This window comes from Saccopteryx leptura, chromosome 12, assembly GCF_036850995.1.
Source record: "Saccopteryx leptura isolate mSacLep1 chromosome 12, mSacLep1_pri_phased_curated, whole genome shotgun sequence".
Taxonomy (NCBI): domain Eukaryota; kingdom Metazoa; phylum Chordata; class Mammalia; order Chiroptera; family Emballonuridae; genus Saccopteryx; species Saccopteryx leptura.
Window position 1 is genome coordinate 3,586,924 of NC_089514.1, and position 6,000 is coordinate 3,592,923.

Sequence of the window (6,000 nt, forward strand, 5' to 3'; positions counted from 1 at the left end):
GTTTATCCATTCATCTGTCCCTGGGATCTATAATATCTGAGACAGTCACTTTGGGCCATTATAAATAATGTACATAAACATTTGTGTATAAGTTCTGTATGGATATAAGTTTTTATTTCTCTTGGGTATGTGCCTCAGAGTGAAATTGTGGAGTTACATGTTTTAACTTTTCTGAGGAATTGTCCAAATTTCTTTCGTAGCGGCTGAGACATTTTACATTCTCAACGCGAATGTATGAGAGCTCCTATTCCTCTATGCCCTTGCCAACAACTGTTATTTTAGATTGTTTGGATTGTAGCCATCTGCATGGGTGTAAAGAAGTATCTCATGATGGCTTTGATGTGTACTTCCTTAACCATCAATGATGATAACTGTCTTTTCATGTGTTTGTTTTGTTTTGTTCTGAGGAATGTCTAATCAACTCTTTTGCTTTTTTTTTTTAATTAATTGTTTTCATTGAAAATGCTTAATTTTTAATTGTTATTATCTTTAATTGAATTTATTGGGGTGACATTAGTCAATAAAATTATATAGGTTTCAGGGGTATGATTCTATTATGCAACATCTGTGTACTGTATTGTGTGTTCACCACCCCAAATCAAGTCTCCTTCCATCACCCCATTTGTCCCTCCTTAACCTCTCCCACCTCTCCCTGACTCCCATCCCCCACACGGTTGTCTGTGTCTATGAGATCTGGTTTGGTTTTGCTAAATTCCTTTACCGTTTCCACTCAGTCCCCAAACCCCTCCCTTTGGTATGTTTTCTGTATCCATGAGTCTATCTCCACTTTGTTAGTTTATTTTGTTCGTTAGATTCCACATATAAGTGAGATCACAGGGTACTTGCCTTTCTCTGACTGGCTTATTTCACTTAGCACAATACTCTCCAGGTCCCTCCATGTTGTGACAAAGGGTAGAAAGTTGTATGAGTTCTTTAATTTATTCTGGATACTAAACCCTTATCAAGTTTGTGATTCACAAATATTTCTTCGCATTCTGTAGGTTGTCTTTTTATTTTGTTGATAATGTCCGTTGATGCTTATCAGGCTTTTAATCTTATGAAATTCAATGATTAACTTTTTCTTTTGTTTCTCATGCACTGGCATCAAACTTAAGAATCCATGCCAAATCTGAGATCAAACAACCGCTATACCTTTTCTGAGACTTTTATAGTGTTCACTCTTATACTTAAGTCACTGACCCATTTTGAGTTAAATTTTGTATGTATCAATAGTAATTGCCCCAAAATATAAATACTTATCAAATGAATGTGTGAATGAATAAAGTGAGAATCTGGAAGGTATTGTGACTAACTGAAACCACACTAAAATTCCCATACAAAGACTTGAAAATTGTTTTGAACCTAGAATTATAAAACCAGGACATCAGAGGCCTGACCTTTGGTGGCGCAGTGGATAAAGTGACGACCAGGAATGCTGAGGTTGCTGGTTCAAAACCCTGGGCCTGCCTGGTCAAGGCACATATGGGTATGGGAGTTGATGCTTCCTGCTCCTCCCCCTGTTCTCCTCTCTCTCTCTCTCTCTCTCCCCTCTCTCTCTAATAAAAATGAATAAATAAAATCTAAAAAAGTAAATAAATTAAAAAAAAAAAACCAGGACATCAGAGTTCGAATGGTCATCTTAGGACATATGAGCCAAAGCAACTTCTTAAGGAAAATAATTTTTAAATTAAAAAAACAAAACAAAACAGCTTTCCCGAAAAATAAGGTCAAAAAGAATTTACACCACATGAAGAGAACTCAGAGTGAAGGCCGACAAAGTTATGAAGCTGAACAATGGAAGACGTGATTAAACGAGCTTACGCACACTCATTGGGTAAAATGTTTGTACAGTAGGGTACAACGGTTATGAAGTTCAAAAAATAGCAAGTCGTTGGGAACAAATTTTCCATATCAATACCAAAGTAACATTCGGAAAAGCGGTCGTGTTGAGATGTTCTGATTCGTAGGCACCGTGCATGGGTCTCGTCTGCTTTCATCTACAACAACGTCTGTGGCTCTCCTTGTCTTTAATAACCTGGATGTATCAGAGGAACACAGGCTAGTTCCCGCGTAGCACACGCCTCTCGGCAGGTGTGCCCGATGTGTGCTCATGATCATGCTCCGGCTGTGGATTTCCGATAGGAATCCCACAGACGTGACGTGTGGGACTCTCGGTGACTGGTGGTCAGGGGCACACTCCCGCCCTTGCTGGCCACGTCACTCTGATCACTTTGGGTAAGGTGATGCTTGTCAGGCTTCTGCACTGTGGCGTTATGAATAACGATGTTCCAATTAACATGGATTTTGTGGGTTGACACTTGGAAGCTATCTAAATACGCAGTTGCTCATCCAATGGTTTACCTACCCGTTTGTAACATTCATTCAGGATTCCACCGCGAATCCGTTATTATTACTGTGATCGTTGTCAACTGGTTGATTGTTTAATTCAGTCCCTCCTTTCCGTTTGTCTGTTGACCTTTTGCTGTATGAAAGAGCTTCCTTCTCCCTCGCACACTGCTGATGGAATGTATTTATGTGTATCTGTATGGACTCATGGATTTCCGTTTAATCGGTGGACTGCAATCCATTACCATCCTGGCTTTTTTTTTTTTTTTTTTGTATTTTTCTGAAGTGAGAAACAGGAGGGGAGGGGCGGAGGGGGGGAGAGAAGACAGACAGAATGACTCCCGCATGCACCCGACTGGGATCCACCTGGCACGCCCACCAGGGGGCAAGGCTCTGCCCATCTGGGGTGTTGCTCCCTTGTGGCGGAGCCATTCTAGCGCCTGAGGCGGAGGTCATGGAGCGCCCTCAGTGCCTGGGCCAACTTTGCTCCAATGGAGCCTTGGCTGCAGGAAGGGAAGAGAGAGACAGAGAGGAAGGAGAGGGGGAAGGGTGGAAAAGCAGATGGGCGCTTCTCCTGTGTGCTCTGGCCGGAAATCGAACCTGGGACTTCCACATGCCAGGCCAATGCTCTACCAGTGAGCCAACTGGCCAGGGCCCACCCTGGCTTATTTTGATGCTAAAATTATCCCAGACTTGTCAAGGACAGCTGCTATGCATTTGTGCCAGGTCTCCATTGTTTGACAGAGCTCTATGTTTCAACTAATCTTATATATTTTTTCCACCTCATCTCAAGAGTCAACCATTCCCCCCAAAAAGGTCCCTAGGTCCTCTTTGTGAAGAATGGGGTGCTATGTGAGCTCGTTGCTACCAGAGTGTCCTTAATCCTGGGCCCCTCTAACTAACCACGCCAGGAAAAATGAGAGTGAAAAACACCTACAGGCATGTGCACTCCCTTGCACACCCTCATCTCTCTCTGGGTCTCTATTCCTCTCTCTCTGGGTCTCTATTCCTCTCTCTCTGGGTCTCTATTCCTACCACCCGGCTTCTTCTAGCCTCTCCTTCCCACGTGGGCAACTCTCTTTGTAGCAGTGAGGTACCTGGTCCCGCTATTCTTACTATATATAGTTTACATCTTTTCTCGAGCCCCCTATATCCCTCAATCCTCATCCCTAGGAGGAAGGACGAAGAAGAATGACAGGTCAGTGGTCACCTTGGCTCTGGCTGGATGTCTGCGTGCTACTCCTCCGGGGCTGACCAGCCACCGGGAGAGAACCAAAGGGGAGACATGGACGATGGGAGGAAGGAAGGAAGAAAGATGAAGTCATATCGCTGTGCACTAATTTTAAAATAAAAATGTAAATAATTATGAAACAACCTGTGATACCTTGAACCGGCCCCTGGCACACCCTTACAGTAGAGAGAGAAATCCACTCATTGGTGTGGGCGACAGGGCTTCCTCTGACCACAAAAGTAAGATCACGATTTTAAATAAAAGTAAACAGGCGCAGTGACCTGTGGTGGCGCAGCGGATCATGCGTCAACCTGGAAGGCTGAGATCACCGGTTCAAAACCCCGGGCTTGCCTGGTCAAGACACATATGGGAGTTGATGCTTCCTGCTCCTCCCCCTTTCTCTCTCTCTCTCTCTCTGTCTCCCTTCTCTAAAATGAATAAATAAATAAATAATCATTTTAAAAGTAAACAGAGCCTTAGTGTCTTCGAGCATCGTTGCCTCATGACCTCCGTTGTCTCCTTGGCAGACGTGACAAGGAGGAGCCTGGACCCACAGCGCTGTGCACACACACTCACTGGAGACGAGTCCTGGCGGCCGTAGGTTTGTAACGTAAGCCGAGTTCCAGACTTCTCTCCAGGGGAATCAGTGACAAAAGCAAATTTTTGCTTTAAACACTTGTTTACCAAGTGCTGGCACCTGAATTTGCAGTTTGTTGTAAATTAATTTATCTGTGGCAAGGGAGGAAAATTTGAGCAGAAAAAAATCACAGGTGAGAATATATATATATATATATATATATATATATATACACACATATTTTTTTTAATACTCAGAGGAACATGCAGGGAGAAAGAGAGGCACACCGGGAGAGTCTAATAAGATGACGATCTTCCTGTCAACTGGCTTCAGGAGTCAAAAGTCATCTTCCTGCATAATAAATAGATAGAATTTCAATATTGAAGGCCTCATCAGAGAGATCTGTCCTGGAGAAACGTTCGTTTTCGTGCTGCCTGCAGGGCAATTATGTTGCCAGTGCGGGTTGTTGACTATTAGATGTTCAGGTGAATTAAATAAGGGCTTCTGAAGTCTGCAGTTTCTAATCAGAAAATGAGACAAGGATTAAAATGACATTTTTGAAGAAGAAAAAAGGTTTTTTTATGGCTTCTGTTTACAGATCTTTGGGTATCTGTTGGAATTAAATACCGCGTTGATCAAAACTGAAACTTCTGACCATTTTTGCCTCATTGCATCACATTTGAGATAGGAGAATATATTTTAAAAGAGCCGTACAGATACCTAAGACTGAAGGTTGAGTGTGTTGAATGAATATTGGCCAATGTTTAATCCAGCCGTTCTCAAGGTTATGGTCATCCGACCTCTTTGCACGGTTAAAGATCAGAGATCAACCTACAGAGCTGTACTTATGTCGGCTTTATTTCTTCATTGTTCACCGTAGTCAGAAAAGAAACACAGATGTTCAAAACCCTGACTTATAACTTCCTGAAAAATATCAGTCATACCGTTACTATACAACCATCCAAAGAGTATTTTAAAGAAAAAAAAAATAAGCACATTCTCACAGACAAAAATATGTAAAATGAGAACGATGGCTTGACAGTTTTGCACATTTTTTTCATTCCTGACTTAGACGTCGGCGGGATTCATATTCGCCTCGACACTCATTTGCCAGATGGTGCTTTGGTGGAAACACATGAGAAGAAAGTTAGCTTCGTCCAGCTCCCTATTGGAAAAGGGAGAACTTTCTCATTACAGTTTTTTATGTTGAGATAATTGTTGACTCACGGGCCTGTGATGGAAGACGGCAGGTCTGTGTGCCCTGTACCTGGTTCCCTGCAGCTGGAGCAGCTTGCCAGATGTAGAGCACAATGTCGCAGCCCAAATACTGACATCGGACGGGCCAGATCCACGCACATCTACGAGAAAAAACTAGTACACGCGATAGTACACGTATCTATAATATGCATTATTTTTATATGTAATTTGTGTATTATATACCATATATAATATATATCTATTACTTTCTTTTGCAAATACTGACCAAATTAAAATAATTTATTTGGCAAAGACCTCAGTGATATTATTGTGTGTGATTTAATGACCATGAAAAATGTTCTTTATCATTAATGCCTAATATAATATCATTTGAGACCAAGGCATTTCAGTAAGTACATATTTAAAGACTAAAACTCCATGAAATGTATTTCTTAATTAAATTTCTTTTTTTTTTTTTTTTTTTTTTTTTTTAGTAAGAGAGAGGGAGTAAGGGACAGGGACAGACAGACAGAGAGATGGAAGCATCAACTTGTCTTTGTGACACCTTAGCTGTTCACTGATTGCTTTCTCATATGTGCCTTGACCTGGGAGCTCCAGCTGAACCTGTGACCCTTTGCTCAAGCCAGCG